Raw genomic sequence first — 23,301 nt, 5'->3', positions numbered from 1 at the left:
ATCAAGGATTTTTTCCCTAAAATCTGTTCATTCAGTTAAATAAATAAGTCTGTATTCTCTCTCTCTCTCTTTCTGTGTATATGTATGCGTGTGTTTGAATTTTTTCCACAGTACAGTTGACAGTTGGATAAGTTGTATTGTTGGTTCATAAAAGTACCAGAGAGTTCTGAGCATCTAGGTGGGGCTCAGTAATAGATGAATATCCTGAAATAAAACCAATAGCCACAATAGGGCCCACAATAGACCTGAGTTTACATTTTGCAATAATATCACCAACTTGATGGTCAGTTTCATATATTGTCACTTTCTTTCTAGGCATTGACTCTGTTTTCCCTTTCCCCTTGCTCTCATATATTCTAATGCCTATTTTGTTGATAATTTCCAAATTGATATTTCTAGCCCCAACCTCACTTCTGATCCCCAGACTTAAACAACCAAATGTTCCTTTTATATCTCATTAATGCCTCATAACATGAACATGTCCTAAACAGATCCACGGTTCTTTCCTGCAGTGTCAGAAAAAGAAAATAAGGCAATTGAATAAGGAGCACATGAGTAAATAAATAGGTTGCATTAGTTCATTTTCACGCTGCTGTGAAGAAATACTCAAGATTTGATCATTTATAAAGGAAAGAGGCTTAATCGACTCACAGCTCTGCATGGCTGGGGAAGCCTCAGGAAACTTACAATCATGCCTAAAGGTAACTTCACAGGGTGGCAGGAGAGAGAACGAGTGTCCAGTGAAGGGGGAAGCTCCTTATAAAACCATCAGACCTCATGAGAACTCACTCACTATCACAAGGACAGTATGAGGGAAACCGTCCCCGTGATTTAATTATCTCCACCTGGTCCCACCCTTGACACATGGGGATTATCACAATTCAAGGTGAGATTTGGGTGGGGACACAGAGCCAAACAATATCATCGGTAGATGTTATAAATAAAACATATAAAAAATCTTCTCTCACTGAGAACAGGGCTCTGTAGCCTGCACTGACATTGCTGACAGTCAGATGTCTGTCTTGCTGTGACTGATTCTGTATGCCTCCACCTTCTTCTGGATACTAAGTCTGACCTGATGTCTCCTATGAGCACATCCAATTGCAGCAGCTAGGGCATGTGCCCATCTGCCTTCACTGCAAAGAAATCTGATAAAAACTCCATGTTCCTGATTGTGGAGCTGGTCCTGCAGCTCGTGTGCTTGTATGATCAGAATCAAACTCAACCAGATCCTCACAGAGTCTACTGCTGCTGCTGTCATGCATATATATATATATATATATATACACATACACACACACACACACACACACACACACATTTGGGTGGGGAAACTGTTATCCACTCTGAGTTCCCAATTTCAGCAAATAAATAAGCACATCATCCATCCAGTTTTTAAGCCAGCATCTTAGGAGTAACTGTTGATTCTCTCACACTTACTAGCAAATCCCCATTCTTTCCATTCTGAAGACCTCTTGAGCCTATCTTGAAAAGTTTACACCATCTTTACTTTTTCTCATCTTTTACTGCCAACAATAGTGTGACCCCTATCATCTCTCATCTGGATTATTTCAATGGCCTCCCGACTGGTCTCAGATCTTCCAGTCTCACTGTATGCTACATTCTATTTTTCCACAGAGCACTCAGAGTATACTATTAAGAATGCAAAGCAGATGATGCCAGTCCATGGCTAAAACTAGCCAGTGTCTTCCCGCTACACTTCAAGTAAATTCCAAATCCCCTTCTCAGGCCTGCAAAGTCCTGGATGACCTAGCCCCTGTGTGTAATTACCATTGACATTGTATTTCTTTTCCCCTTCTGTGATCCATCTGCACCAGTCTCATTTCAAATCTTACTCTACACTCCGGCATTTTGAACTTTGCTTTCTCTACTTTGTTTCCTCTACAACTATGTTTATTGGGGGTTCTTTTCTCCTCTTTGAATCTAATTGAAACATCACTGTATTAGAAGATTTCCTTATCATTATTTTATCTAGCATTTCAGCCTCTCGTACTTTTTCTTCCTAACATGTAACTCAGAATACTTTTAAATATTTAAATATTTGCCTTTTAACTTGGATATGGTTTTTGTAGACTATAATGCAAAATTTAAAAGGGTTTTTTTTTTTCAATTGTTTTTCATGTTCGTCCCTATTGTCTAATATTGCTCAGGGAACTTAGTAGGTATTCAGTAAATTTTTTTTTGAAGAAAGAAAGAGAGGGAAAGAGGGAGGGAAAGAGGAAAGGAGAAACAAACACATGGACAAATGAGGAAAGGAAGGATAAAAGAGAGAGAAGGGGACAGTTAGATCGGTGCTTAATTTAATGGATCTTCATATAACTCTTGTATATTGAGCCACATGAGTTGAATTAATTATCAAGGATTTTTGTGTGATAATCAAACAAAGCAAGTTGTAAACAGTAAAGCACCGTGCAAATCACAGCCATTAATGCTTGTTAGTGACTCTTCCCTGCCTACCTCTCCAAGGCTATCTCTCACTCTTCAGTGTTCACATAAACAGGATGCAACTTCTCTCCTAGCCTGTGTCCAGTCCTCTGAGTGCCTGCTTTATTTTCTCTGCCTTAAAGAAAATTCACCCTTTAAAATCCCCTCCATAGCTTTTTTAGAATGCCTAATTTTCCTGCATTTTGAGTTAGATATCTCCTATTTATATTTTATGGGGTCCTGTATACATGCCTGTGGTAACAGTGTGGCAGTAAGCCACTGTCCTAATCTCATCATTTGATGAGACTCTGTATAAGAACCTGTCCTCTGATTGGTGAAGAGCGCCTTGAGGGATATAAGCCTTATTCATTATAACACTAGCACTTAGCAAAAGAACTGGCATGTAACTGGCAAAGAGTAAATATTAAATCAGTATATGAAAAGGTGATTGAATAAAGAGTGCATGAGTGAATAATCATTTTATACCTGCTGAACATAGGCACTGTGTTATTAACATTTTCATACACTTTCTAGCACCTAGTGTCTTAAATATAATAGGCATATAAATGCATGGAAGCTATATTTTTGGATGTGTGTTTATTTCTCTACAGAAGAACCACTTTCTCTCTCTCTTTTTTTTTTTTTTTTTTTTTTTTTTTTTTTTTTTTTTTTTGTGACAGAGTCTCGCTCTGTCACCCAGGCTATAGTGCAGTGATGCGATCTCAGTTCAGGTTACCACAAGCTCCACCCTCTGGGTTCATGTCATTGTCCAGCCTCAGCCTCCTGAAGAGCTGTGATTATAGACGCCGCCACCACTTCTGGCTAATGTTTTTGTATTTTTAGTAGAGATGGGGTTTCACTGTGTTAATCTGGATGGTCTCAATCTCCTGACCTCGTGATCCACCCTTCTCGGTCTCCCAAAGTGCTGGGATTACAGGCATGAGCCACTGCACCCGGCCATATGTGGCCCAATCAGACTTCAAACAAGGGTATTCCGCACATCAAGAAAAAACAACAAGTATTATTCTAGAGACATCCACTGCCTGAGTAAGAGCAGAGTCCTTAATTCACTCTGACAACTTCTCTTAAGTAGCCAAAGTGAATTGGAATCTTTCCCTTGAGACATTCATTGGAAAACACAATTTGGATTAGTCTAATAACTGAATGTCAACTGACTTCCAAAACAAAGCAGTGAGGCATGCTTCCCTCTACAAATCAAGTAACCTGGAGAGTACAGCCTCAGTAACCACTAATAAGGGTTCTCAGAGGATTGAGGCCAGCCAGGAAATTGCTTTTACCTACAGGCTAAAGTGCAAAAACCTTAACTTGGCATCCACAGTCTTTTAGAAGTTGACCCTGACTTTCCCAATCATTAAAGCACGAGGTGAAATCCCACAAGCGTTTCCAAAGAAGCACAGGAGAGAGAACATTTCAGGTAGAAGGGACAATTTGCATAGAGTTGGGAATGTTGGTTAAGGCCAGCAAATCAGAAATGTTTGTGAGGTGTGTATGTGGGAGGAATTAAAAACAAAATAGAGAAACAATGGCCTGGCTGTGGAACTTCTTGTATATTAGGTGAAGGATGATGTGCTTTGATGTGTTTATATCAATAGGCTATAGAGAGCAATACACATGTCTTTGATAAAGGGCAAATCCTCTTTGGGGCAGAAAAATGTACCTCAAATCAGATTACTTATTATGAGTAGTGCAGAAACATATATCAGAGAATAAAAGGACAGGGTCTGCTTATATCATAACCAAACGCTTGGTACAGATGTTTCTTGGACTTCCGGTACGAACAAGATGGCACAGTTTTTCCTTGTTCCTCTCCTGGAAATGCCACTATAAACCCCAGAACTGGTGGAAGAGATAACCGAAGGAGAACGCTGAAGGGTGTGGGAAGAGGGCGAGCTGATTTGGAACTCCAAGACTGGAAGAACAGCACAGCAGCAGGGCATCCTTCATCCTGTCATTCAACTGAGGAAGGCCACCCAGACCTGGTATTTACCAGTCCCTGACTCACCAACAGAGGATAGCCCAGGTAGGCTCATTCTGCCCGCAAATTCAACAAGAGCCTGTCTGACAACATCAGTTTATTCAAAAACCACCATCAAAAGGGGTTGACAGGTAGACCCTAAAATAGTAGGAGTCCAGGCAAAGAGCCCTTCTTTCCCATTGGGCCTGAGACTGCCTTTTTCCATTGGAAGATTCTGTATGGGTGAGGCACGATGGCAAGAATGACCCAGTAAAGCAAGTAGCCAGGTCCAGGAAGCCTCTTTGTCCCCACAGACTCAAGACTCTCCTTCCCCATCCAGAGCCAGCAGAAGAATTGGGGGCTTCAGTAAGTGGGGATCCCACTGTACCATTCACCAATGAAAGACACCTAGTGGCTAGACTTGAAAATCCCCCTTCTGCATCCTGAGGGAGCACTAGCCAGAACCAGTGGGAACCCAGCAGCACTGCACCAAGTAGATGAGGGTAACACTGTAAAGGTTCTGCAAATTAAACTCTCCTTGAAACCACAGCTCATGAATTAGGCCAAAGCCTGCATTCTAAACCTAGACTAGATGACTGCCCCCAAAATAAAACATTTAAATAGAAACAAAACTATTCTAATGTAACAGACAAAATGTCCAGGAGGATATGGCTGAAAATTACCTTTAATATCACACCATCCCCCGCCACCAGCTCATAACTTGAATGAGAAAATCAACTGATTCCATACCGAGATGAATCAGATGTTGGAATTACATGACACAAATTTTTTAAAAGTCGTTATAAAAATGCTCCAAAATTCAATCACAGATTATGTTGAGACAAACGAAAAACTGAACAATCTCAGCAAAAGAAGTTACTAAAAAATAGCCAAATGGAAATTAAGAAACTAAAAACTACAATATAGAAAATATCTCATTTTGTGGGCTTTATACAAGTGAAAATGATTTACCATATAGCTGCAGTAATTAAGATCGTGTGGTGTTACTAAATGGTTAGACACATAAATCAACAGAATAAAATCAAGATCCTGGAACAAGATGCACACAAATATGTTCAACTGGTTTTGGCAAGGGTAAGCAGGTGATTTAATGGAGGAAAGATGATCTTTTAAACACATAAGGCAGTAGCATTTGGGCATTCATAGACCAAAAAAAAAAAAGTACTTTAATGTAAACCTCACACATCATAAAATAATCAACTCAAAATTGATCATAGACTTAAATATAAAACACAAATCTACAAAACTTTAAGACAAAAGAGGAACATCTTTAGGATCTAAGAATAGTCTAAGAGTTCTCAGGCTAGACACCAAAAGCATAATCCAAAAAAGAAAAAATTGATAAATTGCATCTCATCGGTGGTTAAAAAAAGGTCTTTCTTTGAGAGTCTATGTGAAGAAGAAGAAAATACAACCTACAATCGAGGAGAAAATATGGCAAACTTTATATCTGGCAAAGGACTGGTGTTTAGTACATACAAAGAACTCTCTAGACTCAACAGTTGAAAAAGATGAAGAGACATTTCACTGAAGAGGAAATGAATAAAACAAATAGCACATAAAAACAATGTCCAACATCATTAGCCATCAGAGAAATGCAAATTAAAACAGCAATGATATATCACTCTACCCCTATCAGAAGGGGTGAAATTAATAATAAACAACATCATCACCAAATGCTAGTGACAATGCAGAGAAAATGAATCAGTCATATATTGCTGTTGGGAATGTATATTACTGTACCCACTGAAAAACAGTTTGACAGTTCCATATAAAACTACACATAAATTTGCCATATGACCAGGCAATTACATAGTTAGGCATTTCTCCCAAAGGAATGAAAACTTATTTTCATTCAAAAACGTGTACATGAGTATTCATAATAACCTTATTTGTAATAACCAGAAATATGAAGGAGTCTGAATGTCCTTCAACAGCGGAATGGTTAACCATCTGTGGTACGTCGGTAGCATGGAATACTATGCAGCAATAAGGATGAATGAAAAACAACTTAAGTGAATCTGCAGAAAATTATGCTGCATGAAAAGAGTAAACTCCTAAAGGTTAAATTCTGTATTCTTAAATGTATACAGCATTTTGAAATGATAAAATGTTAAAAATGGAGAATAGATTAGTGGTTAGGAATTAGTGACAGAGCTGGGTAGGGTGGAAAAAGTATAGTCATAGGGATGGTTGTAAAAAGGCAAAATAGGGATCTTTGTGGTGTTGGAATTTCTTAGTATCTTGACTGTGGTGGTAAATATATGCGCCTGCAAGAGTGATAAAATTATAGAGAACTTGATATACACATATACGCATAAAGTAAAACGGGGGCAATTTGAACTATGTTCAGTGGACTGTATAAATCTCAAAGTCCTTGTTGTGATATTTAATATAGTTTTGCAAGATATTGCTATTAGAGGAAACTGAGAGGAGCATAGTAATGATATCTATGTAGTATTTAATGTAATCGTATGTTAATTTATAATTATCTTAATAAAAGTTTCAATTAAAACTGTTGCTTGACTTTATTTGGAGCAGTACATGTGTTGACTGAGCATATAGCTCTAAAGGAGTGACCAGGAGGAGTCGGGGTGACAATGTGTGTTGCTTTATAATGGCTGATCTTAGGAAAGTATTAAAAGAAAACGATGTTATTAGTCAATAACTGGCTACTTTATAAGTAGAAAAAGAAAGAGACAAGCAGCAGTTCAGACATTTGGGACCTTAAAGGATTGGTAAAATCACCACTTCTGAGACCTCAAAATAGGAAGTAAGATTGAAAAAGCTTTGGATTGACAAAGACCCTTGAAGATTTAGCATTTCTGCAAAAAGTAGTGTCTCAGCTTAGTTGTCTTGAAAGCAGAGCCTGAGACAGTTTTATGTTTGGGTGTCTTATTTGAGTAGGAATGAAAGACTAGGACAACAATCAATGCAGGCAAGGAGAAAGTTCCAACCTAAGATATATAATGACAGTGGCCACTGCTGTGTGTGACAGGTGCCAATCATAACAAGACCTTCTGAGAAGGCTTATGCAACGTGCCTCAGAATGTCAACCCATTAAGTGGAAAGAGGCATGGGCAAGCGAGCAACAAGTAGATTATAACCCTTACTTTGGGGATAAATCATATTGCAAAAATACTACCAAACAGCCTTTGATTCTTTGATGTTTGTTTGTTTATCTATTTATTTATTTATTATACTTTAAATTCTGGGATACATGTGCAGAACGTGCAGGTTAGTTACATAGGTATACGTGTGCCATGGTGGTTTGCTGCACCCATCAACCCATCATCTATATTAGGTATTTCTCCTAGTGCTATCCCTCCCCTAGTCCCCCACCCCCCTGACAGGCCCCGGTGTGTGATGTTCCCCGTCCTGTGTCCATGTGTTCTCATTGTTCAACTTCTACTTATGAGTGAGAACATTCGGTGTTTGGTTTTCAGTTCCTGCGTTAGTTTGCTGAGAATGATGGTTTCCAGACTTGGAACCAACCCAAACGCCCATCAATGATAGACTGGATAAAGAAAATGCGGCACACATACACCATGGAATACTATGCAGCCATAATAAAGGATGAGTTTATGTCCTTTGAGGGACATGGATTAAGCTGGAAACCATCAATTTTTTGATATTTAAAACAGCCTTCAAGGCCAGGCACGGTGGCTCCTGCCTGTCATCCCAGTACCTTGGGAGGCCAAGTGGCTGGATCGCCTGAGACCAGGAGTTTGAGACCAGCCTGGCCAACACGAAAAAACCCTGTCTCTACTAAAAATACAAAAATTAGCTTGGTGTGGTGGTGGGTGCCTGTAATCCCAGCTACTTGGGAGGCTGAGGCAAGAGAATCATCTGAACCTCAGAGGTGGAGGTTGCAGTGAGCCAAGACTGTGCCATTGCACTCCAGACTGAGTGACAGAACAAGACTCTGTCCCAAAAATAAAAACAGAACAGCCTTCAAGACTCCATGTGTATACCAGCAGAAGTGGACTTTACAGATTTACAGAAACCTGTCAGATCTGAAATATGCACCCTGGAAAATGGACAAGAAAAAACTCCCAGAGGATAGAGCGAAGATCCATAAAGAACAAGGGACAATGACTGTTTCTTCTAAAGAGCAGAAGCAGGATTTAAGTAGGAAATGCACCTGCTTTCTCAAGGTGGATGACCTTCATAAAGCCAGTTCAGCAGGACATCCAAATTGCTTCAGACCAGCTTCTTCTGTGGTTTCCCATTTGCTCGCTTTCTGATTTAGAATGTCTTCAAAATTGAGGAAGATGGGAGGATAGACAATTTCTTTTTCTTTAAAATAAATTATTGAATGATAGGAAGACCTATCCAGACCTGATGGAGAAGCTGAGCACATCTTGGAGATGCTCCATATTAGATTTTCAACAGGATGCATTGGGATGTGAAATATCCAGCCTGATTCTCTTGGGAAAGGTATGAGAGGTTTGCTGTGGGAGAGATAAGGGAAACATATACTTTGGTAGTGACCAGAAGGGTGGACTGAGAACTGAAAACAATGTCCACCTTTTTCTCTTTTGGGGCACACAGCTAGACTATGTTTTACAAGTTCCCTGCAACTACACAGAGGTGACATCCAGCCAGTGAAAAATGAGTAGGGGTAACTTGCTTCATCCTTAGAACCGACCCATTAAATAACACATCTCCCATAGATAATTTGTAATTCTGTTTTTCTATTTGTAGCTGTGTGGACAGACTTCAAAGAACTTAAATGTAGGTGGAGACAAAGATGGAGAAACACTGGTTTCCAAACATCTTTGAAAATGCAGAGTCCTCTTGCTAATCCATACTGAACTGTAATTTATGTAGTATGGTAAAGAAAATAAATTTTTCAGATGCAATGCAAACCTCTAATCGATTGATTTTAACTTAATCAAAAGGGATATTATTCTGGGTGGCCATTACCTAGTCACATAATCCCTTTCTCAGAGACTACATGTCAGTCTTGGAACAGAAGGCTCTTTCCATTGCTGGCTTTGAAAAAGCAAGGTGCCATGAATCCTGTAGCCGCAGAAAGTTAATTTTCTAACAATCTGATGGAGTTTGGAAGCAGATTCTTCTCCAGTTGAGCCTCCAGGTGAGGACAAAGCCTGGTGAACACCTGGATTTCATCCTGGTGGGACCCTGAACAGAAGACTCAGTTAAACTCTACCCACACTTCTGAGCTATAGAAATTGTGAGATAATGAATGTATGAATGCACGCAGTTTTAAGCTGCTAAATTTGTGGCCATTTTTAATGCAGCAATAGAAAACTCATGCAGTTACCTTGCCTAATATAAATCTTAATTATTTTCCTGAAAAAAAAAAATCTCATGAGGGTCTTCTTAAAGCAAAGAGTTTTTCCCTTATTTTTTCATTATTTTCCCTTATTTTCTGATATCAACCAGAAAAAGTTGAATAGAAAAGAACCCCTGGTGTGCAGCATGTTCTCCTTCACATCTTTGTCCCTCTTGAGTTGAACTGATCTACTGTTGTGCAGTACTTTTTAGAATTTTATCATATCGATGAATCACTTGACATATAATTAACTACACTTTTTCTCTTTATATCAGCTCTCATTTTTACTTATTTAAGTCGATGCAAAGAGTGAGTTAGCTATGGTAACACTAGCTGCTATAAGATATAAATAAACAAATCTCAATGACTTAGCAGAGTAAAAGTTTATTTCTTCTTATGAAACATTCTAAAGATGAATATGCTCCAGCAAACTAACCTGTGCAACTGTCTTCAAGGCACTGACTCAGGACCAATTTTTGTTTCTAAGTTTTATATCTCAGTGGTCTTCAACATACAGTTTCTAAAATAGTCCTGGTGTTCATCTCCATATCATCCAATCTGTGGGTAAAAGAGAAGGAAGAATCATACAAAGAAAGATTTTATGTGCTAGACTTTGAAGTAGTTCCCATTATATCTAAACAATTTCATTTACTCTAACTAGTCTCAGAGATATGCCTGATTACAAGGGCTGAGATTGATGTCTCATGGGTTGAGGCCAGAGATGTTGATAATCATTCTCTAAAGCACAGGGCAGGCCCCCACAGTGAAGAGTTGTCTGGTCCCAAATATCAACAGTGCCAAGACTGAGAAACCCTGGAATAAAGAGCAACCGATTTGTACATTCTCATATTATTTATTTATATAGGAAAAATCTCAAGCATATCCTATGTGCCATTTACTGCTGTATGTTCAGTGATGCAGAAGTGGTAAGACAGACGGAGCCCTTTTCCTCCTATGTTCTGGCTTATTACATATATGGCCCTGTTAACCTCTCTGAAATTTATGTTTCTTACCAATGAAGTAAGAGTTAATATAGCTCACAGGGCACGTATGGAGTTTAAATGAGACAATGTATGTGTAACGGGATGTTAAAATGGAACTCTTCATGCTTCATGAGGCATGAATTCAACAGATGCTACATTCCAAAGTGAATAGGGACAGAACACCATGGAAAAATGACTGGTTGTGTAGCTATCACACAATGATGATATAAAAGCATAGACAGAGTAGTGATCCAGGAGTCTGCAAAGGGGACTTTTGGAAAGGACAGTGGGGCTGATGCAAATGTGGAGGGGTGGGAGACTGATAAGAAGACTGTGGCAGCACAGTGCGGTTTGACATGCGTTCCTGCAGTTGAGGCAGAGAGGGAAGAATGAGTGCTGATCCATGTCTGAGAATATTGTCATAACCTTAAGCTGCAGGGTGGAGGGCCATGCGTGAGAAATCAAGTCAGGTCACTCTCTCTGACAGCCAGACATACGTGGGGCTTCAGGACCAGATGAGATAGGCTGGGAGCCCTGTATCCTCTCTAAAGGGGTCCTGCCAGAAAGGGCGGCCTTCCACGGTGATAAAACCTAGCAGTAATGGGTTGTGTAGTTTTTTGTTAGGGCAGAAGCCCAGTGGTAATTTGGGAGGAGGCAACCAAAGGAGGCCACACCATAGGAATTGCAGTGCTAGAATACCAGAAACTCACAAACACACACACACACACACACACACACACACACACACACAAACCAAAAGGGCAAGCTCTACTCACCTGCCAAATGTGAAAACAACAGATACAAACTTTGTTGTTCACATCACCTCAACTCTCACTTCTCTGTTTGGTGGGGTCAGAAAACTGTTTTTGAAATTTGGGGCTGGGCGCTGTGGCTCATGCCTATAGTCCCAGCACTTCGGTAGACCAAGGCGGGTGGATCTTAAGTCAGGAGATCGAGACCATCCTGGCCAACATAAAGTACAAAAATTAGCTGGGCGTGGTGGTGCATGCCTGTAATCCCAGCTACTTGGGAGGCTGAGGAAGGAGAATCGCTTGAACCAGGGAGTCGGAGGTTGCAGTGAGCTGAGATCATGCCACTGCACTCCAGCTTGGGTAACAGAGCGAGACTCTGTCTCCAAAAAAAAAAAAAAAAAAAAAAAAAACTATTTTGTGAGTTTGGAGAAAGACCCAGTGGGGGGAAAAAAACAGTAGGAGGACATTGCCATTGCCACCCTCTCTCACTTTAAATGGGCGATTCAAAGTCAATGCCAACTTGTAGAGGACACAAGATTTAAAACTAAATCAAGTTCAGGAAATTCATAAAGACAGACTAGATAGATGAGATGACAAACCCCACAAAGCCAGTGAATTCACACCACAGATCTGCATTTCTCCTCCTATAACATGTCTAAATTTTGTGAGTAGGTATGCATATGTATTGGGAGGGGGTAGGCAGGCCTCTGGGTCACAGCTTCACTTTTTCACTTTTTTTGTTTGTTTGTTTGTTTTCATATTCCAATGGCCAGAATTCAACAAGCAGGCAGCAAACCTAATTGCAATGAAACTTAAGGAAATATTATTTTTCTAAGTGCCCAGGATGGAGAGAGTTGGATGAGTGAGCACTTGTAAGCTTCCAGCTTTCCAAGTTAAAATTCATGGGGACTGGACATTTTCAGTTGCTGACTTCAGATGGTGTTTGCAAATAAAGTGTAATCAAGGAAGTCAGGGAAACTGGGAGTTTTCACTGAAGGGAAGCAAAAATATGGCTAGCTCTAAATGGGTTTAAAATGGGTTAGAAGCAAATATAAAGTGGTTTTATTAGACTCCATGAGTCCAACAAGTTTGACTTTCTGATAACATAAGTAAAACACTAAACACATTAAAGCACACATAGTAGGCACTACGGGAGGATTTCCTTCCTGTATTTCTCTTGTCCATGGGCAAATAAAGTTTCAGTATCTGCCTGATCCCAGATGTAAAGAAAAATCATATCCCATGCAATTTCATTTTCGTTAACACTTATCATTTCCTTAGCACCCACTTTAAGCCACATGCTTTGCAATACCACTTTCATTTTTTCTATACGACAATTAGCTGGCGGCCCCATGTTTCTGCAATGGGGTTGAGGTAGAAGACTGCAGAAGGTGAGGATACACAAAGTCATAACTTTCTTGGCAATAGTTTTACTCAAATATTGAGCAAGTAACCTCACTTGTAAGAAATAGCAAATATTATATGTCTATTGGAGGACAGCGTGTTTGTGTTTATATGTGTGATTAAGTTTTTACCCTGATAGATGTGCCAGAAAATTCTTTTGTTTTCTGAAGAGAAAATCATCTCTGAGTCACTGAAGAAAAAGTAAATTAATCAGTGGATATAGGACATTCTGATGAACACAGATGAAACCTATCCTTTCATGACTATAAGCTAATTCTATACTCTGGGGAGGAATTTTATAAGACTGTTAATATACTGAGGCAAAAAAAAAATAAGAACTGCTTTGAGTCCTATGGATGTGACTCTCTGAGAAAAAAATATCAACAGAAATTTAGGATTTACATAGAGGCATATGTATGAACCCCATTCAGAGACAGGATTTGGAGAGCAATAGTTGGCTCAAGTAAAGGCATGGTACACAGCTGAAAGTCATGGTGAAAAGGTGAATCAGCTTCCTCGAACTCCACATCATGGAACACCAAGACATCTTCATCAAGGTTACTCATAGCATCATTTGAGACATGGACTACCAGCTCATTCTAAATCTAGATGACAGTGGTAAACTGATTGAACAAAAGTACTGTACTCATTTGAGCATGGAAGGCCATCTGACCTAAAATGCACCCAATATTTCCTTGCATTTTAGGCCATTTTCATAGGATATCTTCTGACAGGGGGATTACTGAATGAACAGTACCATCATTTTAAAATAAGCATTTGTAAATAAAGATTAAAATTTTTAAAAACCTGCTTATAACGAATGTGTGTGGGGATGACAGGAGATGAAATGAATGAAATGCACAGCTCAGTTTTTTTATTTGGGTCATTGCTAAACATGTTTTTAGTTATATTATACCTGGTTATATTGCTACACACAATATAACTAAGCAGCTTCCATGCTGTCCAGATTTTCTTCTTGAGAACATGTGGGTGTGTGCAACTCATGGGAGGAATACTGTGGTTTTCTAACTCTTCTTTCTTTTTCTTTTCTTTTCTTTTTGTTTGTTTGTTTGTTTGTTTGTTTTGAGATAGAGTTTCACTCTTGTCACCCAGGCTGGAGTACAGTGGCAAGATCTCGGCTCACTGCAACCTCCACCTCTTGTGTTCAAGCAATTCTCCTGCCTCAGCCTCCCGAGTAGCTGTGATTACAGGCACCTGCCACCATGCTCAGCTAAATTTGTGTGTGTATTTTTGATAGAGATGGGGTTTCACCATGTTGGCCAGGCTGGTCTTGAACTCCTGACCTCATGTGTTCCACTGGCCCCAGCCTCCCAAAGTGCTGGGATTACAGGTGTGAGCCACCACGCCTGGCCTCTAACTCTTCTTTCTTTGCAGAAAATGCCTGGTCTCTTCCTTACTTCCTTTGCCATTCAATTTCCTCATCTTTCCTCCTTGCCCCTGTCCTCCCACATCAGTGATTAGACACAAAGTGCCACCCTCAATCCATCAGCACATTGCACAGAACTCCTTGGGGGGCAGCTCCCTTACATCTCTCTCCCCACATGTAGCTGGTCTCAGCTGAAGAAGAAAAGATATTACTTCAGGTGACCAGGTACAGATACAACTCATATTTCTTCAGGGTTCCAGAGGACCCTCCCAGAAAAAGCAGGAAACTTTACCCCAGTAAATGGATAAAGGGAATATTTGGGAAGAATGAGAGATTGACCAAAACAGGAAGGAGCTATAAACCTTGGCTCTAGGATAATTTTGAAGATGAGAATCTGTGCCATTATCAACATCATTATAGCCAGAATATTAATTGAGCTTCTTCTCTGTGGTAGGGAGTCTATAAACCTTACTTCATTTAATGTCTCCAATGACTTTTTGATGTAGATACTACTATTTAGGATATGCACACAATGAAATTGAGACCCAGAAAATTAAGCAAGTTTTGCCAAGGTCAGGCAGCTGTACCTATGTATTAGATTGATGTAAAAGTAATTGCAGTTTTTGCCATTACTTTTAACGGCATTATGGAACAATGACACAGAGTCTCCCCCTCTCCCTGGTTCCCACATCATGACTAGTCTCTCTGGATCTTCTCTATATGGCACTGGGGTCTGTGTTGCATCCTAGGTCAAAAACTCAGAAACTAGATCCTGGAAACCCTCATTCACTTTCCCACCTTCATGAGCTAGCTTGATGATACCTCTGAGAATCTTTTCTGCCAGAGGAAAGTAGTAACTTCTGATGTTTTCAATAGAATTCATGAAGGAAGATTTTAATTTCAGGTCAAGAAAAACAGTTAGTGTAAAAAGCCCCAAGCAAAGCTAAACTGTAATGATCATCTCTGTACTGATTGCTTTAAATCTTTTCCAAAACGAGGCAAGCTATAAATAAATACATGAATTGATAGCAGCCGTGAAGATAATACAAAACACTAAGAATAGTGCATAACAATATTTTCTAAACCAATGTCTCATGGGATACTAGCTCAATGAAATTATCCATCAAAAAAGAGAAAGGATTATATGGTCATGTTGTTTGTAAATGGTCAGTGCTTAGAAAATTGATATTAGCATTATAAAGATTCTCAGAAGTCTGGTAAGACTATAGTTAACTTGGCTTAACCCAGCATTTTCTAAAATCTCTTAGTCACAGAACCAACTTTTCTGTAGAATGAATGCTCTTAATAACATATACTGTGCTATGTCTGTCCTGTAGAAACTTGTAGATAATGCCAGTTGGGAGCCACCTCTATTTCTCTTCCCAGCCCATGGTTCAAACCGCTTTATTTAAGACCTCTAAGATCAGCCACATCTGGCCTACTGGTAGGAGATGGGAGCAGGGAAGTGCTGGGTAGAGAAGGAGGGTGGGGACGGATCCCAGGCGAGGGCTCCACCCTCAAGCCTGTGCCTACGGATTTAAGTGAGAACAGGCACTCCTGTTTTTGCATCCAAATGTCTCATTTTCCAAGACCACTCTGTGGTCCCCATCCTGTGTCCATATAAACCCAAGACCCTAGCAGGCACAGACACAAGTGGCTGAACTTCGAGAGGAGCAGAAGAGCACATCTGCAAACACTGGCAGGCCACTGATAGCAGGACAACGAAGAATTCAGCCCAGGAGGTGGGAGGAGAGTCCAGCCGACTCCCGGGGAAGATCACCTTCCCACTCCAACCCCCTTATGGTTCCCTATCCACCTCACTGAGAGCAACCTTCACAACCCAGTGAAACCATGCACCCATCCTCCAAGCCCACATGTGATCTGATTTTTCTGGTACACTAGGGCAAGAAGCTGGGATACAGAAAGCCCTCTGTCCTTGCGATAAGGCAGAGGGTCTAATTGAGCTGCAGACTGCTAAACTGAAAGGGCGCACTGTAACACACTCCCACTGGGGCTTTGGGTGATGTAAACACTCAACCCTAGATGCTGTCGTGGGATTGGAGCCCAAAAACGCTCCCCAGGATCTGCCCATCTGCATGCTCCCCCTAGGGGTTTGAGCAGCAGGGCACTGAAGGAGTGAGCCACATCCCTGTCACACACCCTGTGAGGGGGATAAGGGAACATTCCCATTTCACTGCCATCACAGCTAATCAAAGACTGCGATGAGGACAGCATCAATCCAAATCTAGTCTATGCCTCTTCTCTTGGCCACTGCATTGCTTTTTCCTTCACTCTGACTACTCTGACATCTTGGGTTCTGGTTGGGCTGTTTTTATTGACCTCACCCTTTGGATTATCTGGATAGAGGCTTGTCCTTTGAGCTCTAAGCCAAGTGGCCTTGACATTTGATCTTGACACTTCTCTGACCTATGAGCTTCCCATTCTAGTATATCTTCCTTCCAACAATTCAACAAATTGTCACTGAAAATCTGCACTGAATGAACCTAAAGGTGAATAGAACAGACAGGTAAGTTCACAGAGTTTAAGTCTGTAAATTATAGCTGGACAAGCCAGGGCTCATAGGGCAGTGGAGTAAACAACATGGGAGGGGAACTGCATGCTGATTACACAGAGCATCTCACCTAGACTTGGAGGTTAAGAGAAGACTCTGAGGGGGACATGGCATGTCCTCTCAATTATGAGAGTGAATAGCAATGTCTAAGTGAAACAAGCAGAAGCTGAATCCAAGTGTTGCAGACAGAGGGAACCACGGGGGCTAAAGTCAGTTGCTAAAAGAGAGACGAACTTAGAGGAAGGAAAATAAATTTCTTCAACTGAAAAATGTGGTGTGAGGAGTTGAGTAATAAGGCATAAGGTTTGAGAGTAAAGGATAGAGAATGTGTGCCCTGGATACACCTACCCAGTCCTAGGACTGGATGCTTGGCCAGGCCTGTCTTCTGGGGCAATCATCACCTGAGAATGTAGTAGAATTATCCAACTCCTGAGCTCCACCAGATGTAGGCAATAATGGTCTTTTTCTTCTGGTCAGAATCCTGCCCCTCTGTCCAGCTCTTCAGCCAACTGAAGTAAACAACAGATGCATGTCAGAGGCCTCATCCCTACCACTCCAAAGAGAAATAGGAGGAAAAGTGTGGAGGCTGAAGCCAGGGTTTCCATATATGTTAGGTCCCTACAGCGAGCATGGCTCTGAGCTCCCTCTCATCCACCATTTCATCTGATTCTGTGTTAAACTTACATATATAAACACACATATATGAGAACATGGAGCATGAGAGAGATTCAGTAACTCACCTAAGGATATACAGATTCTAAATCATAGTTGGAATCCAAACACTGATCTATTAAAACCTATCATCTTTCTATCAAGCTCAAGCTATCTCACTTCAATGGCATGTGGGTTTTCTTGTTGGTTTATTAATAGCAGCGATAGTAACGTAATAGCATCTAACACTGATTAAATGCCTTTTTTTGGACCAGGACCTTTATTAGGTGTTTTGTATTCATCATCTTATTTAAATTTAACAACACCCTATGAAATAAATATGATTGGCTGGATGTGGTGGCTCATAGCTGTAATCCCAGCAGGCTGAGGCAGGCAGACCACTTGAGGTCAGGAGTTCAAGACCAGCCTGGCCCACACGGTGAAACCTTGTCTCTAGTAAAAATACAAAAAAAATTTAGCCAGGCATGGTGGCATGCACCTGTAGGCCCAGCTACTTGGGAGGCTGAGTCAGGGGAATTGCTTGAACCCGAGAGGCGGAGGTTGCAGTGAACCGAGATCATGCCACTGCACTCCAGCCTGGGTGACAGAGTGAGACCTCATCTCAAAAAATACAAAAAAAAATGAAAGAAATAAATATTCTAATCATTAATTTATGGAGGCTAAGCCTGTAGTTTAGAAAAGGTTGAAAAGGTAATTTTCCAAGGAAAGTGGTTATTACATACAGGAAACGAGGTTAGAATTCAGGTTCTTCTAACTCCAAATCACAAGTTCTTCCCATACCCAAACTGCCTCTAGATCGAATAAACCAATGAACAAATGCATGAACAATAATAATAGTCCTTATACTTATTTGAAATGAAATGCATTTAATGTTCTAACTGAATCAAAGTACCTTTTTATAATTTTTTTAAAATAAAAAATCTACCCAGGAAAAGATCTTTGGGGGTATTGTGTACTTGTCTACAAGTATCTGTTACAGTACTAGAGACACACATGTCAAAGACTCCTACATCCATCATGGGTTTATTTTACTATATTTCCAGGTGGATAATAAGCATCCCATTTATTCTAGGCACTTTTGTTGATGACATACTAGTTACCATAAAATCTGAAAAGTAAGATCAATTTTATGAGCAATTAAATGGGGTCTATCCAGAAGTAATTAATTTTATGATAGAGGTTGAACAAGGTGATAGGAGAGCCTGTTTTAGATGCATTGATGATAGCAGGGAATAATGGCTCCTCAGCTACGAAATAGTTCCAAATTACCTTGCTTTCAGGTCATTATTTATATTTTAAGTCTGCTGCCCTCTTTGCATCATGAGGGGAGAGCATATTGTTATTCATAGCCTTTTAGGGGACAGACCTACCTTTGCTCTTGTGAGGGTAATGGAAACTTAGGCTGTTAGAGAACTGGACTTTCCTTTCCTAGAAGACAGGTGTTCTGTGATCCACAATGGAAAGAACAATGAGTTCATTTATCAATGAGAAGACTTGGCACTATTTGAACTCTGGGGAAATTGATAGCAGACAGATAAGAATCAGGTGTTTGGATGTTATGCCACTGGTAGAATTAATTAATCCACTCAATCATTTAACAAACACTTATTGGGAATATTTTGTATGTCAGACACTATGCTAAACATTGTAGATATAAAATAAAATGAGATACAATCATGGGGGAACTAGTGGGTCTGTGATGAAAGATGTTGCTCCTGCCTTGGAATAATTCAAAAATTAAAACAAATTGCTTTTGAATGGGCTTTACTGTCTCAAAATCCAGTGGTTACAAAAAGCATGAGTGATGTGAGTCGCCTCCAGGGTTGTGGATAATTCTGTATTTGTCCCTAGAATGGTGTTCCTGCCACAAAGAAAGACAAATTTAGTTGTGATTATCAAGGACGGGATATCACAATGAAAAATACTGAAGGACATTCTACTGAACATAGTTTATGAAATCTTTATTAATCATTCATCTCTTCTTCATGAAGACTTCTTCTCCCCTGAGTATTCAGAGTGCTTATTCTAACTCTCCTTTACCACATCTCCTGGCAGAGAATGGGTCTCTGACTCAAAATGACTCAGTGAAACCCCAGTTGTCCTAATCCTAACTTTATTTTTAGGCAAGAAATTCTGTCTGGATGAGCCTCTCCCTTTCCACCTGCCCAAGAGAAAAATGCAACCCAAATTGCTAAGGGGAAAACAAATAAATATTTTCCTAGATTGCATAACTAAGAAGTTAAGTGAAAACAGGCTTTAAACAGAGCTGTATTCATATTCACATATTTCACACTTTCACCATCATGCACTCATCATGGTTTTGTTTTTCTGTTTTCTTTGTTTATCTCCAGCAGGACTTCTCAGATGATGGTCTCTGGTATCTCTATACTTGCATTGTCCCTATTGCCTAGAAATCCACAAGGAAAAGGCCTCTTTCCTATTTGTTCCAAAAACATTTATTGGACTCGTGCTAATTAGACAAACTTGGGTTTGATGTGCCACATCAAACTAACCCCTCTGATTGACCAGATTCGGGGCAAATTCCCAACCCAGCAAGTAAAGAGTGGAGATTAACTCCATAAGGATCCTATGAACATGGGGAAGGAAGGTTTCTCAAAGGGTATTATGAGTGTTTCCCAATAAAGAAAGTATAATTTACTGATCAGACACAAAGGGCAGAGACCACTTTACCTACTTTTCACAGCATATTGAGCATTTGAACCTCACCTCATAAAGTAGTTTGGAGAATAAAAATAGATGAGTGCAAAATATTTTAGTGGGCAGCACAGAGTAGGTGTTCAGAGCCTGTTCTCTTTTTTCCCTTAAAAATAAAATACATTGCTTTCTGCTTTTGTGTCTCCAAACAGGTGGCAGAAGGTTTTCAGTTAGGTAGCAATTTATATTTCCTATCTTTGTACAGATGTACCTGTCCAGTAGCCTGTACTCAGTGATAAGTGTAATTTATAAAGGAAAAGTGTTTATGAGAGCACAGAGTGAAATTTCTAGGATCTGAATAGATTTCTTGAATAAGATCATTCATGTTGATACAGCAGATATAAATGGTTTTCTTAGTAGCCACATCATTGTCCAAGAAGGGTTTAGCTTGTGTTCCAGTTCTCCTGGTAGGCATAATGCTATTAGAAAACAAAAGGATTCAAAACTAATGTATGACCCTAGCAAAATTCACATGACACAACAACTTTCCGGAAGACCTGACAACCAAAAGTTTGTGACGGATAATTACATAGCCTTTAATGTTCTTTCAGCTAGACAAGGAATTTTACTAGAAGCACATCTTTCCATGCCTATATATATAAAAGCAAGTTGAATAGAACAGACTGGGGCTAGAACAAAACAAAAATCCACCTGACTTTCCAGAACAGACACAGCTGGACTTTGAGATTTGTTTTTTTGTTTGTTTGTTTGTTTGTTTGTTTGTTTTTTGGTCTGGGGTTGAACATCTAGCCTCCTAGCCTCAGGAACTACTACAAAGATGAAGAACCATTTTGTTTCTGGTAATTGCTTGTGTTACAGTTGGTCAATGTCTACTGATCAGAGTCTTAAATGCAGTTGCACAGTCATTTTTTTAATGCCAGATGTTTCAATAATTTATCCTGCAACCAAGAAGCAGGAGGAATTAATCATGAAGCAGGAAGATAGCAAAATTATTGCTATCCAATCATAGTATCACCCCAATTCCTGACAACAACCCACGACAGAGCAAACTCCCACTTCCATGAACTGTCCCAAAAATCAACTAACATAAGCCCAAATTCTATACCAAGCTCCTCTCAACATCCTCCTAGTGGGAGTCCCCATTAGACCATTCTCATGCTGCTAATAAAGACATACCTGAAACTGGGTAATTATAAATGAAAGAGGTTTAATGGACTCATAGTTCCACATGACTGGGGAGGCCTCACAGTCATGGCAGAAGGCAAGGAGGAGCAAGTCACATCTTACCTGGTGGCAGGGAAGAGAGAAATGAGAGAACCAAGTGAAAGGTGTTTCCCCTTGTAAAACCATGAGATCTCGCGAGACTTATTCACTACCACGAGAACAGTATGGGGTGAAACTGCCCCCATGATTCAATTACCTCCCACTGGGTCCCTCTCAGGATATGTGGGAATTGTGGGAGCTACAATTCAAGATGAAATTTGGGTGGGGACATAGCCAAACCATATTGCATGGTGTGTGGTATCCTTTGCTTCAGCAACTCATAAATATTGTTGGACTGTGTGTACTTTGTGGTCTTCAGCTAGTGGACACTGACACCCTTATTAGAAGACAGTCAATGTTAGTTGGAAGACAGCAATGTAGGGAGTTGTTATGAATAAGTTGGATTACATTAATGGGAGCTATTCTTAGAGTTCTGGGCTCCACTCTAACAGGCATGCATATTTGCCAGTCTCCATCCTAGCAGCATCTGTGGTATCTCTAGGATAAATCTGGAATTTAAACTGTGTGTTTCTGGATACATTCATATTGATAGAACCTAATTTGGGTGAATAGTATGTGTTGTTTTCTCAAATAAGGACAGAATTGTAGGAAGCAACCCTGGTCTCAAAAGGAAATCCTTCAGCAGATGGTGAAGAGAGATCCTGCCTCCCTCTTTGTAGGTGGAGACTATCAGGACTTTAAATATTTATATTCTGGGGAGAAGGTGTTAAGATGTCACCTAACACATAAGTGAGAGTCTATTAATGTGAAGAAAAGTCTAGCCCCTAAGCCTTAGAAAGCAAGCCATACCTTGAAAACACATTGTGGAATTGTGTATGACTTGATGCATTGGTATTTTGGTTAACACAAAGGCTTCACTATCTCTAATTTAATGTTTCAGCCTGGTTTCCATGTATAAATGATTACATAGAATATATTAATGACCATCCTTGGTCCAGAGAATCAAAGAAGCAACATCCCCCTCCCCATCTCCCACCACCCGCCAAAGGCAGTGCAGAGATGGAGATAGTAAGAAGATAGATCCCTCAAATCATGATGTCTTTCAGGGACAACCTTGAGGATGCTGGTTTTTACTTGTAAGAGAGATGGCAGTTCCTTTAGAGTGTGCCTTTGCTGGTCTTAAAAGAGCTATGCCCTGAGCCCCGTAACAATACCTCCTTAGGTAACTTCATAATACTTGGAAACAAAGATTCGGATAAAACAGTGTGTGGTCTGAGGAATTCACAGAGAGCCATCCCCAAAAGGAGTCAGTAGTCAGGCAAAAACCCAAGAAAAACACCCAGTTGATATGGTTATGCTTTGTATCCCCACCCAAAGTCATCTTGAGTTGTAATCCCCATAATCCTCATAATCCCTACATGTCAAAGGAGAGACCATGTGGAGGTAAATGAATCATGGGGGCAGTTACTGTCATGCTGTTCTGGTGACTGTGAGTGAGTTCCCATGAGATCTGATGGTTTTATAAGGTACTCCTCCCCCTTCACTCGGCACTTCTCCTTCCTGCTGTCTTGTGAAGAAGGTGCCTTGCATGCCCTTCGCATTCCACCATAAGCGAAAGTTTCCTGAGGCCTCCCCAGCCATGCTGAACTGTGAGTCAATTAAACCTCTTTTCTTTATAAATTATCCAGTCTCAGGCAGTTCTTCATAGCAGGGTGAAAACAGACTAACATGCTTGTAGTTGGAAGAATATAAGGGCTTAATTTAAAGCAGCTCAATAATAGCAGATCCTGCCCACCCAATCCAGTTTTCACCTGCCTCTCTCATCTTTGGACACTGAAAATCACTGCCTGGATACCCTCTGTGTTGCTGAGAATGAATTTCTTTCTCA

This window comes from Chlorocebus sabaeus, chromosome 8 (assembly GCF_047675955.1).
Source record: "Chlorocebus sabaeus isolate Y175 chromosome 8, mChlSab1.0.hap1, whole genome shotgun sequence".
NCBI lineage: Eukaryota > Metazoa > Chordata > Mammalia > Primates > Cercopithecidae > Chlorocebus > Chlorocebus sabaeus.
The sequence above is the reverse complement of the archived record's forward strand: the minus strand, read 5'-3'. Positions refer to the sequence as shown.